We start from the raw sequence: 22174 nt of genomic DNA, 5'->3' as shown, positions 1-22174 counted from the left end.
GCATGCAGGCAGGAGGGTGTGCTTAGCTGTGAAAGTCCCACTGTATGAGGATTAAAAATAGTTAATATTGATTGAGAGAGTTTGGTTGGCTTTAACCCCTTTCTGGCTGCCCTACAGCAGAACTACTGCTACAGGGCGGCAGGGCTGTGCAAAATCACTTGTGTGTGTATATATATGATTTTGCATTCCCAGGTAGGGGGCGCGCTTGGCAATACCCGCACCACTATTGGCAGCTATAGATGTCGATCACCGGTTCCCGGCCGGAGATTCCCAGCTGGCACCCGGCGTTCGCCGAGTATTACTAACAGGGGAGAGACCTGTGTGTACACAACACAGGCCTCTCCCCTGCCAGCAGTAACATTCCTGGCCAGTGTCATTAGTACATTGTCAGTGTTTTTTATTAGTACTGATCACTGTATTAGTGTTATTGGGATGTCAGTGGCAGTCAGTTCCTCCCAGTGTCAGAATGCCCACCACAGTCTCGCTGATTGCTGCAATTACTAGTATTAAAGAAAAAAAAAATCCAATATATATATATATATCGCCATTTGTGGACGCTATAAATTTCACATAAACCAATTAATTTACATGTATTGGGAATTATTTTAGCAAAGATGTAACAGAATAAATTTTGACCTAAATGTATGAGGAAATTTAATTTTTATTTCATTTTTTACTGGATTTGTTTTTTATAGCAAAAAGTAAAATTTTTTTTTTTTTCGTTGATAGCGCAAAAAAAAAAAAATGTACAGGTGATCAAATACCACCAAAAGAAAGCCCTATTTGTGTGGGGGGACAAAAGGACATACATTTCATTTATGTACAGCGTTGCATGCCTGCGCAATTGCCAATTAAAGTAACGCAGCGCCGTATAGCAAAAATTTGCCTGATCAGGAAGGAGGTTAAATCCTCTGGAGGGCAAGTGGTTAAGTCTGATCAATGTCCTAGCTAGTGTTTTTTTTCCTTCCTCCTTTCCCTAATTTTAAAGAGTGGCAGCTTGCTTACAGGGTATTTGGAAGTGGTTAGGGTGCCCCCAGAGTCTACAGCTTCAGTTATCTTTCTTTACACTAGTTTCAGCTGGAAGAATAGGTCTGCAAGGGTGGACTCCAGTGGCTAATTTGTCAGTGTGGATCATTTTGTAAGTACTTTCATTGATATGCTACAAATGTTAACAGGGATTTGAATGTCAGCAAGCAACATATAACCTGTGTTGCTGCAAGTTTCACAGTTTGGGAATGTATGCCTTAATTCCTACATATTCAAAGGAAATTATGTATGCAATTTTAAAAGTAATTATTCCTAATATAGACTCTCAAGTTTTCTTCAGTAAGGCCTCATGCACACAGGGCATTTGCCCAGCTCTCCTAAACTCCTTTCCTCCTAGCAGCAGCATTTTGGCAGAAAACTGCTTGACGCTTCTAGACATGTCACGTGCTTGGGTGTTAATTAATTTCATTGGCCAGAATAATAATTCAGTTGTTCATAAGATCTTTATCTCACCCAGTGACCCTAGTAAGCAGATCCTCTATCCTTCATGCAGGCATAACCAAAGATTAGGGTTGTTGTTATCCTTGCAGAGTGGATTCTTCTTATCTTGCGATAGAGAATCTAAGAGTGTGACTGAGAAATTCTGAAACATTCTTGGAGTGTACCAATGGCACCTGCCCCCAAGTGGACACAAATTTATCTTATAATTAGCAGGGCAGATACTGGAATAAAAAAAGAACCGAGAAGATCTGCAGAAGAGCGCAGATCTGTCTGCCAAGAGTTGGGGAAAGCAGTGAATACCTACTAAGGATAGCAAGCTTTTATTAATGTCAAACAAAACTTTAAAAAGTTTAGTAAATTTTTTTTTCTTTGTAACCTCAAAATAGCAGTATTTTGTGCACCCCTTCAAAGTTTCATTAAAAATCATCTCCTGGAAAATATTTACCCCTTTCCACAGATCCCTTCACCCCCTGTCTCATCCTGCACATTTTTTGTTCTTATCTTTTTTTTTTTCTAAAATCAGTGGTCAGTTGGAGAGGAGTAGGGGTGTGTATATCTGGGATCCCAGAGATCAATTTTAGCCATACAGGGTGGATACCCTTAGTTATATATTAGTAGGATAAAATTGACAAATATGCACTTGACAACTTCTTTAGGTTCATGGGTTAGTAAATTAAATTAAGAATAGTTGACTTCATTATTCTCAAGTGATCAATGCAGGATTGAGTTATTGCCAATTGGAAAATGCTCATTGGCTGACCCTTGTTGTGTTAACTCTTGGAAAATATTTCAAGGACATTGTTGCTATGCATGTGTACTGCTTCTGATTTTTCTGTCTATTGTTGGATCTTTGCCGGTAATACATTTGCTCTCTGCATGAGACATATGGATAGAGCGTTATTTGGCTGAAAATATGCTTCCATTAATGTCTTGGCTTCTACAATATCCACTAGGGAATTTAAAAAAGAAAAAAAAGTCATAACAGTCTGCAGATACAACTTTGTGACTTGTGCGGAATTATTTGCAATGACCACAAGCCAAACAACTACACATTCAATAGCTGTATACATGTTTATTGCAATGATTGTTTGTCACTAAAATTAAATGGCTGTTTTTACAATTTTAATAGATATGTAACCGTTTTGAACTTCGTTTTTTTTTTTTTCTCTGTGAAAGCAAAGATCCAGTATGTCTCACTTCGGATTGAGTGAAGTTCACTTTTCTCACACACCTGCAAAACGTAGCTCAGTTTGTCAGTAAAATCTTATTAGCTGCTACGTTCTCATCCATTGCCGGATTTACCTAATATTAGCCCAAATCTTTCAGCCTCTGCCTCCCATGTGACATAGCCTCACAACAACACTGCCATTAGAAATCGTGGGGCCCCATACAGCTTACCTAACAGGCCCTCCGCCAATACCCTGGCTGCAAGGGAGAAAAACACAAGGGGGCGCCACTAAGTGTGGTGTTAAAACAATATTCTGTGTATACCAATGCTATATAGCCACTTTAGACAAGTGAAGCACCCTGATAGAAAATATAATTGTTTATATATGAGCTCTGTGTATTTCTAGTGACCACCGTAGCACTGTCCATCATGTTTAGACCGCCCCTGTCCTGTCTACAAAGGATATTTTACCAATATATAAAGAGATTGTCCCCTCAGCCTGTCAAGGTTGATGAAAGAGCTGATTGGTGCTCCGAAAAATGTTACAAAGGCTACGGATCCTCCCTCCATCGACGTCACTTCCGGTCGTGAGCTTCAAAGTGGTCTTTGATGTCACTTCCAGTTCCACATCCCAGGACGATTCTGGAAGTTGGTGCCTCTTGTAAGGCACAGAAGCTTGGCTGGTTCTCTGGCTGTGGTTTTTTTTTCTTTCCCCCATGCTGCCATGAATACATCAGTACTGGAGCGGTTGTGATCCTTTATGCCGGAGCTATGTCTATACGTGAGATTCACTTCTGGTATTATCTGAGTGCAATACTTATGGCTTATTAAATATTATTTTAATACTGCACTTAGTGGCGCACCCTTGTTTTTTTCTCCGCTTCCTACAGGGATACATTCCAGTCTCTTGGTTGAGCTGCCTACTGTGTGCTTTCTGTTGATTATTGATTATGAACTTTTTAAATGATATGGACCTTATGGACTGATAACTGTTTGCTCCATTACTAGTTCTAGATATATTGTTATTCACATCTTAGGCTTGCGCCATATGATTTGTGTATTTTGAAAGGGAGAACATACAACAGTTAACCGTAACTTTATGACCACCCACCTAATATTGAGTAGGTCCTCTTTTGCCACCAAAACAGCCCTGACCCATTAAGGTGTGGATGCCATTAGACCTCTGAAGGTATGCTGTCCTATCTGGCACCAAACAGTAGCTTGGATTTAGGATTTAATGGGGAATAGTTTTCTTGTGCTTTTGTTGCCCTGGAATAGCATGGCATAAGTGCAACACTCACACTATATTGCCAAAAGTATTGGGACACCCTTCTAAATGATTAGATTCATGAGTTCTAATCACCTGCATGGCCAAAGGTGTATAAAATCAAGCACCTAGGCATGCAGACTGCTTCTCCACACATTTGTGAAAGAATGAGTTGCTCTCAGGAGGTCAGTGAATTCAAGCGTGGTACCATGATAGGTTGCCACTTGTGCAATACGTTAATTCATGAAATTTTCTTGCTACTAAATATTCCACGGTCAACTGTTAGTGGTGTTACAACAAAGTGGAAGCAACTGGGAACAGCAACTCACCAAGTAGTAGGCCATGTAAAATGACAGAGCGGGGTCAGCGCATGCTTAAGCTCACAGTGCACAGAAGTCCCAAACTGTCTGCAGAATCAATAACTAAAGACATCCAAACTTCACGTGGTCTTCAGATTAGCACAACAGTGTGTAGAGAGCTTCATGGAATGTGTTTCCAAGGCCGAGCAGCTGCATCCAAGCGTTACATCACCAAGTGCAGTGCAAAGCATTGGCAGGTAGGCTGTTCTAAACATCTTGCAGAACTAATCATGGATCTTCAGTGGATGTAGGCTGGATCAACGCCTTCTGTGCCTTTATGTAATTCCAGACAGACTCGATGTTGAGATCAGGGCTCTGTGGGGGCCAAACCACCACTTCCAGGACCCCTTGTTCTTCTTTACACTAAATATTGTTCCTAATGACATTGGCTGTATGTTTGGGGTCGTTGTGCTGCTGCAGAATACATTTGGGGCCAATCACGTTTCCCTGATGTTATGGCATGATAGAGAAGTATCTGCCTGTATCTCTCAGCATTGAGGACACAGTTGATCCTGACCAAATCTCCAACTCCATTTGCAGAAATGCAACCCTAAACTTGCAAGAAACCTCCACCATGCTTCGCTGCGCCTGCAAGACACTCCGTATTGTACTGCTCTCCAGCCCCTTGCAAAGAAACTGCCTCCTGTTACAGCCAAATATTTCAGATTTTTGACTCCTCAGTTCAGAGAACCTGCTGTCATTTTTTTCTGCACCCCAGTGCCTATGTTTTGTGCATAGTTGATTCACTGAGCCTTGTCTTATGCATGAAAACACAGAAAAATATAAATTTGCCATGGGGAAGTGTCTAAATTCTAAGATGGTCAGCCTCTCAATGACCCAAGATTTGTCCAGAAGAATTATGTATGTGTGCAGGTCTGTGTATGTGTATACTCACAAAGTATATAGGCTGCCATTGGTGACCTTCTCTTATGTACTAATGCTAGTTTGCAGCTGATGGCAAAGACAGGTGTTGTATTTCTCTCAGTATGTTTCCTTTAAAACTTACTTATAATTATGTTAAAGCGGAGATATATTAAAAAAACAAAGATGTACTATCTTTTAGGGAATACTGTATATAGAAAGGCTAATTTTGAAGCAGTATAAACCGTGTGAGAACAGCTAAGGCACCATTGTTTCTGGCTGCTAGTCTCTTAAGATTTGATGATGTCATTACTGTTCTGCCCACTGTTTTTCTTGCTGGAACAAGCTCTACCTGATGACCTGCAGTGCAAGGATTTCCCTGCTTCATTTATTCTGTTGACCTGTGCTACTGCTTCTTGATCATTATCACACCAGACGCCAGTAATCGGGGAAGGGGTGGAGAGTGGTCATTTCTAATGCAATATAGTAAGACTTTGCTCCTCTACCATGACAGCACCACAGAGACAGGCAACATACACACACAATAATGACCAGTCATTTGCCAGTTTGAGTTCTCTTTAAGTGGTATTTGGGATTTTACATATACAGTGAAGCATGTCATTGCCCTTTCTTGTAACCCATTGTAATTGATAAACCCTATCCAGTTGGAAGGGACTAGTTGCATCCCTAAGGAAGCAGCCTGAAACTAGTCACTTCACTGGTCCCTATCCTGGATAGTAAATTTGTACTGCATAAAGAAAAACCTTTGTTTGCTGGCAAACAATTTATTACCAAAATGTGCTTAATCTGAACTACTGTGGTGCTGATTAACACAACCAGGTGTCCAGTGATTCAGGGGAGAGCAGATGTGTATGAGCAGTGTAGCAGAATTATTTTACATGCAGAGCTGGCCTCCCTTAAAGGCTTCTGTAATGGTTTCCTCCAAAAATGTCAGCACTTATCGCATGGTAAGCACTTTGCTTCATGTTACCGAGGATTTTATCTGTAACTGTTATTGAGGCACTCGATTTTAAGTTTATTTAGTAACATGTTGACCATCCTGCTTGAGCAATCTAGCTAATAAAACAATTACAGTAATTTTATTTTCTGTGTAGCTAATCATATTCATTTTATCTTCTACCTTAGGTAATCCTTGAGTAATCAGAGATAATTGGTCTGTCCTCAGTCAGGTAACAGAGCATTAGTTCTGTCAATGAAGATGTATAGTAGTTCCGCTGTAAAGGGAATTCTCCCATAGTGCTTTGTTTTATCATAGATCATGATAAAGAAATCTTTCTGTAGACATAAACTGCAGTGACTGAACTTGCTGTATTTTATGTGAAAGTTGATGTCCTAACTAAATGTGCCCTTTGTTTAACTGTGGCTGATAGAAGTTACACTTTATGTGCACCTTCAGTTAAAAATTGCAAAATGCACCATTCCATTCCTTCCCCACCCACAGCATATTTTTAAAAATTATTTTTACCTTTTATTTTTCTTTTACTTTTACCAGGTCAGGTGTGTGTGTGTGTCCATTTTTATTTAGCCAATCAGAGATAATGGCCATTTTTCCCATTTTAATGTCAAATGACACAACTAAAATTATGGATGACCCCTAAGCCAGGAAATTCCTGTTTAAAGCACCTGACTACGTCCTGGCAAAAACCAAACATAGAGTTGTTGAGCCCATCTTCATGTTCTCTGACCAGAGTTCAGAGCCCAAAATAGTCAGGATCTCAGAACCTGGCTATTGCATGAACACCCGTATGAGCATTTTCTTAAAGCTGAACTCCAGCCGTATTTTTCATCTTGAACGGTTGTACAGGCTTCTCCTGGACTGAAATTGCTTACTCTGATTTCACTGTACACTGTGAACTTCCCCCAGTATGTGTTAGCAGCTGCCCAAAATGAGTTTGCTTTTCAGCCTTCTTTCCTGGCCAAATAACAGCCAGCATCATCTAGCTTTTTTCTCCTCTGCCCGACTTCCCCATCCTACTTGCCCTGATCCATCCCTTTCATTCACTGGATCTCCGTTCTTTCAAGCATGGAGACATGGTATCACAACCGAGCATTACCTAGTTCAGTCCGTCTAGGAACACCCACTGCCCCAGACTTGACATCCACTCATCTATGCATTTTGGTATTGCATAACTTCTCCCAAGATCTAGCTCACTGCTTACATCAGTCTTGATATCTTTTCAGAGTACTTAGGGTGCTGTGATGTTTTTTGGTAAGCATTGTACAGCATCCTGACAGTCCCAACCACCAGTAATGATATTTCTGCATAGAGACGAATGGAGACCCAGTGACTGTCACTAGGTCTAAAAAAAGGATATGTAATAAAAAGGGAAAGATTTTAATTAAAAATATCATTAGCAAGTTGATACGGGGGGATTGGGGAACCAGGGAAGGCAATATACAGTATGGGTAGATTAAAGTCCTTCCCAGTCAATTCTCTGGGCCACCTAGGGCTCTTTGTCACAATAGATAGTATGATAAATGGGTGAACTGTTCTGCCTCTATGCCAGGAGATGGGCTGTAAAATCCTGGAGTACACGACATATCTGTAGCCAACTTTAGAAAGACAGGTAAAGATGAGTGTATTCAGTTTCACTTCCAATGATGTTACGGTCTTGGAACCAGCATTCATTTTCCTTCTCCACCTCAGACAAGGTTAGGTTTCTCTGGAAAAAAAAATTGCTACCTAGCTGTTTGTACTTAACCTGTTTACAATAAAAAATGGTTTTCTTTATACTAACTAAATTATTTTGACATTGGAAAGGTTTGGTTAGGTTTTGAATCCATTTTTAGTTTATCTTTCCAGATGTATGACGAGTTCATTTAAAGAATTTCTTTTTTAACCACTTGCCCTCCTGAGGATTTGCCCCCTTCCTGACCAGGATTTTTTTTTTTGCGTTACAGCGCTGCAGTGCTTTTATTGACAATTGCGCGGTCATGCAACCCTGCACCCAAATGAAATTTACGTCCTTTTTTTCCCATGAACTGAGCTTTCTTTTGGTGGTATTTGCCTGTGCGTTTTTTTTTGTTTGTTTTTTGCGCTATAAAAACAAAAAGACCAACAATTTTGAGAAACAAAAAACAACATTTTTGCTATTAAATATAGGTAAAAAAATATTTTTAAAAACACATTTTGTCAATAATTTAGGTCAAAATGTATTCTGCTGCATGTCTTTGCTAAAAAACAAAAAACAAAATCCCAATACTTGTAAATTAATTGGTTTACACCAGGACCCGGTGATTGACCGCCGCAGCTGCGAATGGTGGCGTGGGTAGGGCTCGCGCATGTCCCCTACCCGGAAATATATATATACTTGAATTTGCATACCTGTGCCGCTCTGTAGCAGTATATCTGCTTTAGTGCAGTCAGGAAGCGGTTAAATAACAAACATGTTATACTTGCTTGCTCTGTGAAATGGTATTGCACAGAGCAGCCGCCTTCTCTTCTCCGTGTTGCCACTATAGAATGCAGATTCCTATGCACACAGTGCTGCTTTGCCCACCCCCACTCCTTTGTAACTTGATTTGATTGACAGCAGCAGGAGCCAATGGCTCCCTCTGCTCTCACTTAGTCAAGTGAGGAGGGAGATCGAGTAGTGCGCCACAGTTCATGGGCACCGTGTTGGATTGAGACTGGGTTTAGGTAAGTATTTATGAGAGGTCTGAGGGGGAGCTGCACATAAAAGGTTTTTTTTACCTTAATGCAGAGAATGCATTGTGGTATTAAAAAAAAAAAAAACCAAACAAAAACCTTTGCAACCACTTTAAAATGTAGATGGACGCATAAAATGACAAGCTAACTGGTTTTCCCTGAACTGTACCAAATACCTGTAGCATACTAAATAGATAATTATGAGGTTTTCTTAGAGTACAATTACGTTTGTGTTTATACAGTTTCTTAATTATAGCAGGTATTGAAGAAGGAAGGTCAAGTACAGAAAACAAACACATCTCTATACAGAATTGGCAACAGACATTGTTACATTGACTAGTGAGGCTGATTATGTAACTGAAGTCACAAGCTGTGTATTTTTGTGCTTCTTTCTTTTTTTTTTGTTAATTAAATACGGTTTGCCAAAAGTATCAGATCAAGAATACTATAATTGCTGACTGGGTTTGATCTTGTCTTTTATGACTGCTCGTGCATCAGTACAAGAGCCCTGGTGCCCAACTTGTGGCCCAAGGGTCACACAAGGCCCTTCGATACTTTATGTTCAGCCTTTGGACCCCGCCAATCTGAGAATTGACTTGTGAAATGGTAATAGCAGTACAGTACTAGCCTCAGTCTCTCACTGTCTAATGCAGAATACCTTTAGTCTCCAGCAAAACCTTTAGTATTATAAACAGAGACCCCCACACTGTAGCATGTCCGCAATTGGCGGATAATTTCCTTTAGTATGTCTGCAGTTTGAAGGTGGTCGCTAGCATTACATATGCTGGATCTCTTTTGCTGCCCTTTGATGATGTCAGGGGCCGCAGTAATGGCCTCTAATACCTCTTGAGCAATTTTTATGCCCTTTTCCTACCTTTTGTAGACAGTTATTTCTATGTCCGACTTCAGCATTTGCTGCAAGTGATCTGTTGTACACAGCAAGTTTCAGCTCTACTTTAGTCAGGACCTTGAAGGAAATATGACAGCTAACCAGCAGAGTATTTTTAGTTTGGGCTTGGTTTTTCCATAACTCCAGTTTTTATGAATCAATGAGTAGATCTTTCCAGAGAGTTTTCCAATCACTGTTTTATGTCACTTAATGTATTCCAAGTTTTCAGAACGTAAAGAGTAACTTCAGTCATCAGACAGAATCAACCAGAAAAATGCTTGTCCCATGCATGTATGTAAGAAAATTCACTTTAAATACTAGGTTCATCTAAAAGTGTGTGTGTGTGTGTGTGTGTGTGAGAGATAAAGGCACATATTTTTGCTGGAATAAAGTGCATTTATTTACTATTTTTTACCCAGCATCAGTTGATTGCAGGTGCAATGCCAGGCTTCTGCAGACTCTTCTTTCGCAGTGGCAGATGGGACATGATACAGCTGTTTGGGGCTGTACTCTAAATATGGAGGTAACATGTTGAAATGACAGAATTGGCCTTTAAATATATACAGCTATTAGAAGTGAAATGAAGGCTACAAATGTAGGAATGAATACAGGAAGCACAGTCTACTTGTTGAATACTTCAGTTTTTCATTGAGGCATTTCTGTAGTTATCCAGCAAACATCTCTGTTTTTAGTGTTTTGAGAAAAAGAGAGAATTATTCCCAAACACAAGTGAAGAATTCTCAAACACACCCACTTCAGGCACATTAAAGGGCTAGTTTGCCTTTTTCAAAAAAAAAAAAAAAAAACGTGAGCTATCACCCTACACCCTCCCTATCTCCACCACTCCCATTGTATTTAATTTCTAGATGAGCTGTCAGTGCCCACATAGCCAGTGTGGTGGGCTGGTGATTTGAAATCCCCTTCTTTCTGTAGGGCTTAAGGGAAGGATCAGACCAGCTGGGTGGGTAGTGACAGCTCATCACCCACAGAGCGAAGTACATTAGGAACTGGCAGTGGGGAGGGTGTAGGGTGTTCACATTTTTTATTTTTTCTGAAAAGGTGAACTAACCCATTAAGAAAAATGTCAGTACTAATATCAATAAAGATTGTTATTGGAGGTACAAGGAGTAGAGAGCAAGCAGAAGTTAAATAGTCCAGAATTAAGGAAGTACACTAGCAGTAACCCTGTGAGGTGTTCTCTGACTTCTTGTTGTTTCTTTAGATTACAGAAAACTAAGATAAATGTAAGTTCACATTATTCTGTGCTATTGCACCTCTCTGGTACTTCTCTGTGTGAGGGGAGACTGCAGTGTGTTTGCAGGGGTTACTTCAAGAAGAATTTGGCATATGTATCTACATGCAAGGTTCCAGGTCTAGGCTACAGGAGCAGCTTTTCAATAGTGCAGTCAGGCAGTAGAAATCACCTGAATCTGACTGTGGTTCCTCATGATTGATCACTGCTAACGTCACACATTGGCTACTTTAGCTGTGTTCGTGTGTTTGCAGCATTGCATAATTGTGTGCAATCATGCACCAATGACTAGAAGGTGCAATTGGTTTTCTAGTGATCCCCTTTGATATCAGTGGGTGTCTTTAGAAGGCTTTTAGATTGGGTTGGAGGATTGGCCTATTTATGGCCAACTCAAAGTAAACGAGACTTAAGAGATTCATGGAGACCACATTTGCAATTACCATTCCTGCTTAAAATTCTAGATACCTGGATGTCATTATTACGCATTCGTTTCAGCCCTTCTTAAAATCACTCGCCTTAAGCAAGTATAGAGATAAGGAATGTGGACAATTTTGTGACGTTTTTAAAATGCATATTGTAAGTCTGTGACTCAACATGTTGATGTCAAACGCGGTCAAGCTGCAAGTAGTGGCATCCCCTGTTCTTCTCTCATGACAAGGTCTCCTTAATTGAATGGTGTATGCCTGTAATCTAAACAAATATTGTTCAACTTTTAAAGTGTTACTAAACCCACAACAGTAAAATCAGTCTGTATTTGCAGTAAAGCATGCCTTGTTATACTCACTGAGGAACCTGAGGGGTTATCCTCCACATTGTGTAAAAGAGGTTTGATCCTGTTTTCTCTGATCCTCCCCTTCTTCTACTGTTCCCATTCTATCTGCTGATAGAACAGAGCCTTGGGGGTAAGCTACACATGCTCAGTTTGGTATGTATTGCTAGAGAGTTTTTCCTTTTCTTGGGAGAGTGCATGTGATCAGCATAGGGCCTATCAGCGCTGCCCGGACAGAGGGTCAGGGGTTATGCAGCATCATGGGATCAAGGTAGAGTGAAAACTCCTACAAGCTTTAACTAGTGTTCAGCTGGACATTGCTAGAAGTCATAGAACTGCTATATGCTGCTGATGAGAAAAGGTATTTAGCAGTTTATAGTTACTAAAATAATTGTATTTCCATGTTCTGTGTACTGTGAGAGACCAGATATAGTGAATGCACGGCCATGGGTTTAGTATCACTTTAACATCTGCAGTGCTTTTTTTCTTTTGCTGGAGTAATGTATCACTAGCTTGAGTGTGAACTTCTGCATAACTCAATGAACAGGGATCTATAGTAGGCCATATACGATTCATTTTCTGCATTCAACCAGTGAGTGAACAAAAGAAAATAATTTGATTCCCCCATCCCCACATTCGAGGTGGTTGGGGGAATCCCTTCCTTGGAGCTATTGTATTCTGACAACAGGGGGGCTTCCCCACCATCAGAATGCACTGATTGAGCGAGAGATTGACTTCTGTACAACCAGCCTGTCCATAGATGTATCAGAATTTGCCCGGTAGATAAAGAATAAACAGGTGGCGCACACACCTAGTGCATTATCCGAGGTTTATTCAAAGGTATAAAGGATAAAAAACATACTCACAGACGAAGCATGTATCTAAAAAGCATTTGCATTATGAAAATGGCCACAACGGCAAGCCTGAGGCATCAGCAGCAAGGCCCCTACCATCGGTCCACAATATTCACTACACATCTGGACCAGTCCTAGAGGCTGGTCAGCAGCTCTGAGGAAAGGGACTAGTCCCCGAAACGTGTCAGCATTTTACCGCATTTGGAACCCCTTGCTTGCCGTTGTGGCCATTTTCATAATTCAAATGCTTTTTAGATACATACTTCATCTGTGAGAGTGTTTTGTATCCTTTATACCTTTGAATAAACCTTGGATAATGCACTAAGTGTGTGCACCACCTGTTTATTCTTTATCTAGTGGCTGATCTCGCCATCTGAGGAGGGCTGCACCCCTGAAGCATCTCCTTTGGTTGTTGCTGTCCTGGTTCCCTTGGCTTTCCTTTTGACTGTGCATTTCCTGAGGCGCTGGAGAGTACATACGTTATCCAGAATTTGCCTGATCCCTGCTGAAGTAGCTGAATTTCGGTACATCTATGGCTGGCTTAAGTGAGGCCTATAGGAAACGCCACAGGGATGATATCTGTGCCAGTACTCTAATTTTTCAGAGAACTGGGAAGAAGGTTTTGGAAACAATCTTTTTCTCCTTTCTTATTTTACAGCAAGTAAGATAAGAGAGAGTGCTGCCATTATGTTGTACAGCTGTTGCAGTATGACATAATTGGTGTGTTTTAACCAAGGAGTAATTATGTGCTTCCTGTGTTTCCCAGTCTCTCCCTAACCCCCCCCCCCCCATATCTCCAGTCATGATTAGTCAGTGTACAGTCAGGAGATATATCCTTCATAATCAACACCACTCCTCCTCCCCTGCAGAATGAAGTATATGGCTAAAAATATGTGCAGTCCTATAAGGACTCCTGAAATGTGGCCCATTCTAAAATTTCTGCTGAAACATAGAATCATTTTGTACTGCTTTTCAATGATTACAAGGGAACTTATTATGATTCGCTACCCATGGATAGATCCTTGTTCTCTTTTTAAAGCCTAAATAGCAGAAAAAGTGCACCTCAATAAAATAAACAAATGATACATGCAAAATTAGACTACAAAGTCCCTATATGGAAATGGACCACCAGTAGAGATGTCCTTATATGAAAATGGACCACCAACACGGATGAACAGAAATGGTGTATCATGCATGTGACAACATGCTCATTTCGGTGAAGAACGTGCTTGTTCCCATCACCAACAAACCAATCTTGGCTGCTCCCCTTATAAATATGACCCCTGAATTAACAGGATGGTCATATAGCGCTTTTCCCATTAAGGGTAAAAACTCCCAAGGGTGACAGCACTGGTCCAGACAAGTGGTTCTTCAGATGTATCAAAGTGTACCTAATAAAATCAAAAACAAAACAAATAGTACTCTCTGCTGCAAATATATACACTATATTGCCAAAAGTATTGAGACACCCCTCCAAATCATTGGATTTAGATGTTCCAATCACTTCCATGGTCACAGGTGTATAAAATCAAGCACCTAGGCATGCAGACTGCTTCTACAAACATTTTGTGAAAGAATGGGTTTCTCTCAGGAGCTCAGTGGATCCAAGTGTGGTACCTTGATAGGTTGCCACCTGTGCAATTAGTCCATCCTTGAAATTTTCTTTCTACTAAATATTCCACAGTCAACTGTTAGTTGTATTATAAAAAAAGTGGTAGCAACTGGGAACAGCAGCAACTCAGCCACAAAGTGATAGGCCACATAAAATGACGGTGGAGACCGCGCACGCTGAAGCGCACATTGCACAGAAGTTGACAACTGTCTGCACAGTCAATAGCTAAAGACCTCCAAACATCGTGTGACCTTCAGATTAGCACAATAACAGTGCATAGAGAGCTTCATGGGATGGGTTTCCGTGACCGAGCAGCTGCATCCAAGCCTTACATCACCAAGTGCAATGCAAAGGGTCGAATGCAGTGGTGTAAAGCACGCCACCACTGGACTCTAGAGCAGTGGAGATGTGTTCTCTGGAGTGACAAATCACACTTCTCTATCTGGTATTCCATTGAATGTGTCTGGGTTTGGCAGTTGACAGGAGAACTGTACTTGCCAAGTGTAAAGTTTGGTGGAGGGGGGATTACAGTGTGGAGTTGTTTTTCAGGGGTTGGGCTTGGCTCTTTAGTTCCAGTGAAGGGAACTCTTAAGGTGTCAGCATGCCCAGACATTTTGGACAATTTCATGCTCCCAACTTTGTGGAAACAGTTTAGGGATGGCCCCTTCCTGTGCCAACATGACTGGGCACCAGTGCACAAAGCAAGGTCGATAAAGACATGGATGTGCAAGTTTGGGGTGTAGGAACTTGACTGGCCTGCACAGAGTCCTGACCTGAACCCGATAGAACACCTTTGGGATGAAGTAGAGCGGAGACTGTGAGCCAGGCCTTCTCATCTCACATCAGTACCTGACCTCACAAATGCCCTTCTGGAAGAATGGTCAAACATTCCCATAGACACACTCCTAAACCTTGTGGACAGCCTTCCCAGAAGAGTTGAAGCTGTTATAGCTTCAAAGGGTGGGCCAACTCAATATTGAACCCTACGGACTAAGACTGGGATGCCATTAAAGTTCATGTGCGTGTAAAGTCAGGCATCCCAATACTTTTGGCAATATAGTGTAGCTTTACTGTGGTATAAAATCACACTCACAATTCTGGACCTTATGTCCCAGTGCAAAAAACAACTCTTAAAGACAGACCACCGGTTATCCCCGCTGACAAAGTCCCGTCCAGGGTGTAACTCTTACGGGAGGAGTCACGTTCGCTGACGTCACCCGTGGCCATCTTGTTCCCTTGATACTGCGGTGGTCTGTCTTTTAAAACGCTGTTTTTTTGCACTTAGATGTAAGTGTCACAATTGTGAGTTGTGATTTTATACCACAGGAGACATATATTTGCAGCAGAAAGCACTATTTTTCTTGTTTTTGATTTTATTCTATACACTTTGATACATCTGAGGAACCACTTGTCCAGATCAGTGTTGGCGCCCTTGGGAGTTTTTACCCTTAATGGGAAAAGCGCTATATGACCATCCTATTAGTTCAGGGGTCATATTTATAAGGTGAGCAGCCAAGATTGTTTTTTGGTGATAGGAACAAGTATCTTCACCAGAATGCGCATTTTGTCACATGTATGATACACCATTTCTGTTCATCCGTGTTGGTGGTCCATTTTCAAATGACATCTCTATTGGGGTCCATTTCCATATAAGGACTTTATGAACTTAATAGTCTAATTTTGCATGTATCATTTGTTTATTTTATTGTACTGCACTTTTTCTGATATTTATGTGTAATTCTTAGGTATTGCGAATTTTACCTTTCAGTGTTCAGCTTGCAATTTGCAATTTTAGCTATTCTACCTAGATTGCGCTGATTTGTTTTATATATTTTTTTTTTTTAAAGCCTGCCTGCTATAGGGAGGTTTGGAAAGGCATATTAACTACTCGCAATGAGTTAATGCACTGTTCACTTTGCTCTTTGGCACATTGAGTAAAATTGCCTATAGACATGAGTGATTGATTGAACATGCATTTGAATGTTCCTGTTTACAGTATTGGATGAGGGGGGGCAGATGCAGACAAGGCTGGCATATCTTGGTGCAAATGATTGTGTTTGAGGGGTACTATATACTCACTTTATACTTCAGAAACGCTTGTTCAGGACCATCTGCTGCTCCCCCAAAGACTTGTGATCATTGGCTGATTGCATTCTAATGTCTGTTGGTATTTGTGTAAGGATTTGCATTTATTTTGTTCAGCATTTCTTTTAGTATAAATTGTATTACATGATATTGTATTGTAACAAACACTGTAATCACAATGTACAAAGAAAATGCCACCATTGTGTGTAAGTCCCCTCTTGTACTAATCTTAGCTGAGCATTCTTCTTATGTTCTGTGGGTTTTAATTCTGCTCCAGCCCCCTAGGCTATTTTTACATTGCTGTGAAAACAGCTATATGCTGCTATATAAATATTAAGAGCCCTCAAATCTCTTTCATGTAGATAACCAATATGAATATTGCAGATGCTTGTTGTATTTGATGACGTGGCAAGGTTAGAAAGTTATAAATGTTTGATAATTCTTAATACTTGCCTTTGTCTCCCTCAATTTTCAATGAAGTCATCTGAAGCAATTCTTTCCATATTTCATCTGTGCATCGGAATAGGAGTTTTCTCTCTTCTGTGCATGCCTAGAAACTAGAGCATCTGCAGAGTTCTCCAGGGAGCCTGAAAGAGAACATTATTTAAAATAAGGTAGATCTCTTCCTGCATGTTCACATATAATAGGGTCAGCGGTGAGTGTGGGGATGAAGAATAATGGAGAGTATACCTCTCACTGTTCAGTGTTAAGATACTTCAGAGATAAAGCACAAATCCATGAAGGTAATTGTGTAGTGAAGATCGCAGATAAATGGACATTGTGCTTTGCAACATTTCAAAAATCCTTGCAGCTTCATGAATCATTGCTGTTATGATGGGTCAATATTTTGAATGATACAAAGAACTAAAGTTTTTATATAGTGATCATTTTATAAAGAGATGGTCATTGTGGACTTATATACAGGTGGATTGTTGAGAACAGGTTTATTTTATAGGTGTGTAAAGCACTGATTCATGTATATATTTTTTTGTATGTCAACCTGTTGGGATTTTTTAAATACCAGATTATTCGAGTGATTTTTAAGCTTGCGTTGAAAGCATGATTTATTATTTTTGTAACCTTTGTATTTAAACAGATGGGAACGCTGTCTCTGCATGGGTTGTTCCTATTGTGTTTGCATTAATTTTCTCTAGCTGTTCAGGTTTCTTCCCACAAACCCCAAAAATTTTAATAAGGTAGTTATCAGTTACCAGTTGTGGAACTGCACATCCCAGCATGCTCTGCCTGCCTTGGGTTGTATAAGGTCTGATAGAGCTTGCAGGGACAGGTAGATCTATAGCATTTACAGAACTACTAGATTCCTTCCACTATAATAGTGTATTAAGCTTCTACTTTATTTTGTGCATGTGTCCATATAGCTGAAAAGGGACATTTCCATCTATGCTTGTGTAGGATTAGACACTGACACGAATGGCTATATGCATTTTGTTATGTACTGCAGTATGTCTGTACTAATATAAGAATCTAAAATAAAGTACTTTCTCTTAAAAGTGGTGTTTTAATTTGGAAGTTGGGTAGTTGCTTATAGGCTAAAAGCAAGAACTCTGTCAGATATTTCTCTCCTGGAGCTTCCAGCTTTACCTCTCATCACTGTAAAGTATTCATGCTGCATCTCCAATCCTTTATTTATGTTATTGAGAATGCAGTTTGGGGTTCTTGACATCCTTTGTCACCTTTTAAAATAGCCTTAGCTGTGGGATGAAGCTGGAAATAAAGTGCGGGAATCTTACCTCCAGAGTGTCTAAGAAACATAACAAGCCAATGGCTGATTCAACCTACTATCATTCACCCAAAACTAAATGAACAATTTAGGTAGACTTGGCCTTTAATCTAATGAGATTATAAGTAAGTGTTTCTGAGCAATGAAAACCTATTAAATTGGCTTAGATTCAGTCTTCCAGAATACTGGAAAGCTGAAAGGTCATTGAAACTCTCAGTAGAAGGCAGTTGGCAGAAAAACATAAGCAGGTGTTCGCTGGTTTAAATAAGAGATCTGGACCCCAGAAACCAAGTGATAAAATGAAAGAATTGTTAGCAAAAAAAAAAAAACAAGGTCTATGCTACTCTGATTATTCACAGAATGGTCACATATTGGTTCTGTATGTTGTACTGCAGAATCTACCAGGTCTTGCCATTCTTTTTAGACAGATGTTCTCAAAATGTTGGTCATATGCATAAAGTTGTCTTTAGAATCTAAAAATACCAATTTGCTATTTATTGTACAGTAGATTTTAAAAGATTGCGTGCCTGTTAGCATCTAAATTTTACCAGCTCTCTGCATGTTCCAGAGTTTTGTAAAGTTATAAATATTTTTAATAAAATAATAAACATGTTATAATTACCTGTTCTGTGCAATGATATTGCACAGAGCAGCCCCAAACCTCCTCTTCTGGGATCCCCCATAGGTGCTCCCGACTCCTTCTCCCTTACGCTTTCTAGGGGGGGCACTCCTGCAGGCTTGATCACAAGCCAGGCATTGTGTGTCTATAGACACAGCAAGACTTTACCCCATCCCGCACTCCCTCCTCACAGGATTTGATTGACAGCAGCAGCACAGCTCATGCATGGGCAGTGGGGAACATTGGCACTTCGAGGAATCTACCACCTCATTGGCTGAGACCGCATTGGCTCCCATTGCTGTCAATCACAGAGAGTGAGCCAACGAGGAGACAGAGAGGGGGCGGGGCTGAGCTGAGGCTGTGTATGTGAACGGACACGCAGAGCAGTGTCTCGGGAGCTAGCCTGCTTGGGTAACCCCATAGAAAGCTGCTTGCTCTGGGGGACACTTGACAGGAAGGAGGGGCCAGAAGCTCCAGCGGAGGGGTACCCAAGAAGAGGTGGCTCAGGGCTGCTTTGTGCAAAACCACTTATTTATTTTTGCCTTTAATATGACTTTTATGGACACTGCAGTATTGGGACACACAAGCTGATACCTGATACATTTTCAACTACATTTTATATAACTCGCATCTGAAATGTAAAACCCAGTGGTCCCAAGATCTAATAGACACCCTTGGCGATATGCTGGTAGTGACAAGTTGAGGGAGTGGACCTCCCAGGCTCAAGGTTGAGGTGAAGTGGATGGGGTTCCAGGCACCAATAGACCCAACAATGTCCTCAGTGTAACTTTCTTTGACCCATGAATAGAATATCTGCCAAGGTTTGGGATTTCCATTAGTTGCCATCCTCTAAATCATTTGTTACTATATTTTACTGTTCAGTAAGGCCTCATGTGCACTTGTTTATTGTAAATACTTTTTCTTCTGACAGGAGAAAATCTGCTTTAAAACTCACTAAGCTGAATTTTTTTCAAACTAGTTTAGGTGAGTTTAGCCGTATGTGGTGTTTGGGAGTTTATTTCATTGGCCAGAATTTTAATTTATTATGGGCAATAAAATGAATAAATGCTGAAGTGCTAAACATGCGTTTATGAGTGTTTGATGGTTTAAAGTGTTACTAAACCCAAGACCCTGCATTCACTATATCTGGTATCCCACAATACAGAGAACATGGAAATGCAATTATGTTAGTAAATATAAACTGCTAAATACCCTTTCTCATCAGCAGTTGGAGCAGTCTTGTGACTTCTTGTGCTTGTGTCCAGCCAAGCACTGCTTAAAGCTTGTAGGAGAAGTTTTCATTTTGCTCTAGGAGGATGCAGGGCCCTTGACCTCTGTCTGGACAGTACTGATTGGCCCTGTGCTGATCACATGCACTCTTTCAAGGAAAAATACACACCAAACTGAGCATATGCAGAGTGTCTCCACACGATAAGTCTTATCAGGAGATAAAAGGGTAGACACTGGAAGGGGGGGGATCAGAGAAGTCAGGATCAAACCACATTTTTATACAATGCAGAGGATTAACCCCTTAGGTTCCATAGTGAGTATAACAAACATGCTCTATTGCATATACAGACTGATTTTACTGTTGTGAGTTTAGTAACACTGTAAATGCCAATAAACTCTTGTCCTGAACGCAGTTTCAAAGAAACTCCAGCACACTCACACATAGGATAACATAGAGAAGAGTTGAGGAGCTTCAGAAAAATACGCAGAACTGCTCCTAAACGTCGGTTTAGCAGTTGCAGTGTACATGAGGCTTAATACATTTCATAGTGTAAACAGTTTAACAATTACATCACATTAGACCCCGGTCATTCAGGTGCGACTTGTCATGAGATTTGATCGTTTCAAATTGCATAACAAGTTGCACCCTAGTCTGCATAACTGAAGTAGTCATATCGGTGTCATTCCAACTTTCAGAGTCACACCAATTTTGAAAGTAATACATACACTACTTTTTGCATGTTCAGGTGCGACTTGCATAGACATCTGTCTATGATGTTCCACAGATGTATTGCAAGTCGCACCTGAAGTTGCATTGACATACCGACTTTGAAATCACACAACTTCAAGAAAAGTCACATGATTTAAAGTCAGATTTGTTGTGTGACCGAAGACTGAAAGTTTGTACATGAAATCTGCCAAGGAATTGCAACGGATATGTTGATTCTAATTGTTTCTATCTGGTGAAGTATTTTCATTATAAATCTCACAGCAATGATAAACATGCAGCAACTTCTTAGTCCATTATGCACTCAGTAGAGGCCCCTATGTGGAGTGCATGGTTTCCATTTTTATTGTATGTAAATACAAAGTGAACTGTGGTAATAGGAAATTATATATTCACTGAGTTGTTCCAATTTCAGTGGTGCTGCATGAAACCTACCTTTTGAAGATACGATGTCTGGGTAATAGTAAAAACTAGCCTGGCCATATGTCAATGTTTTACCATCTTTCTCACATCACCATACTGCTTGGGTCAACCTTGATGACTTTACCACTGCTGATATGGATGGATAACATGCAAAATCCAAAGTTCGTTTAATTCTTTTGTGTAGAAAAAGAGATGCTTATCAACTGCTTGCACATGTTTTCTGATTTGTTGGAAAAATCTCTGTATGTGATAATTAGTGCCTCTGACACTCAAAAGTGCTCAAAATTACTAACTGTTTAACCCCTACCTGCCTCATCGTCACCAAGTAGTTATAAGTGATGCTTGAATTTGTTGCATTGCTTGCAATTATTGGGCTATGCTTAGCCACACTTGATGTTAGCAATAGTAATTATTACATCAAAACATTTTTGCAAGTAGTCAGACTGCTTGTGTCTGGATTGGAATTCCTTCCTGAAAAGTTGTCTTTTTTATGTAGACTTTTTAATAGGCATTATTTTAAACTAAGTAAATATCATTATTTTGGGTACTAATGTTGTATTTGTTTTATTACCTCTAGGGATCAATTGCCAAAGAATAAAAAAAAAGAGGTCCACTGTTTTATTTCTCCATGAAAAGACAGCTGCGGGCTTAAAGTCAACATCACACGAAGGTAATCTTTACATTTAGACCTCAAAGCCTATCTCCATGTTTACTTTCATATTACATAATTTGTTCTGGCCAAGCTGGCCCAAACAAAGTATTTCTGCTCTTGCTGCCAGTGCTGCATAACTTGCATATTGCATAAACTACATACAGTATACAATAGTGGCACACTGCAAAATCCTGTCCCATTGACTAAAATTTAATTTTATATATATTTCATTTTATTTTCTGTCCAATTTTTGTGTATTACTCTCAATAAAAGTTTTGGTTTTTTTTATGTTTCTGGATTGTTTTTTTTTTAATTCATATTCATTTAAATTCATGATATTTAAAAAGTCTAATATAATACTTTAAAAAATATATTTTTATGTTCTTTTTGGTTCTGATTTTTGGCCAAGGGCATGCTGAATTTTCGGTTTCGGTCCAGAATTTTAATTTCGGTGCACCACTAGTCTGCAACACTGTGTTCTTACTTCCCATCTGCTGCTGGAACAAAA

General features: G+C 40.1%; 1 protein-coding gene across 8 annotated transcripts in view; it reads left to right on the top strand.

Moving 5' to 3' along the window:
• RAPH1 (Ras association (RalGDS/AF-6) and pleckstrin homology domains 1) overlaps positions 1 to 22174 on the top strand; it is a 236082-nt gene that overhangs the window by 68262 nt on the left and 145646 nt on the right. For all 8 annotated transcript variants that reach the window (XM_089670643.1, XM_089670628.1, XM_089670647.1 and 5 more), the window contains exon 2: positions 21592 to 21684. The gene's annotated coding sequence lies outside the window, so the exon portion shown is untranslated. The remainder of the gene's footprint in view (positions 1 to 21591; positions 21685 to 22174) is intronic.

Source organism: Staurois parvus, unplaced genomic scaffold, assembly GCF_062004578.1.
Source record: "Staurois parvus isolate SC_StPar_1 unplaced genomic scaffold, SC_StPar_1.0 ptg000011l, whole genome shotgun sequence".
In the NCBI taxonomy this organism is placed as follows: domain Eukaryota; kingdom Metazoa; phylum Chordata; class Amphibia; order Anura; family Ranidae; genus Staurois; species Staurois parvus.
This window is presented reverse-complemented; position numbering and strand designations above follow the sequence as displayed.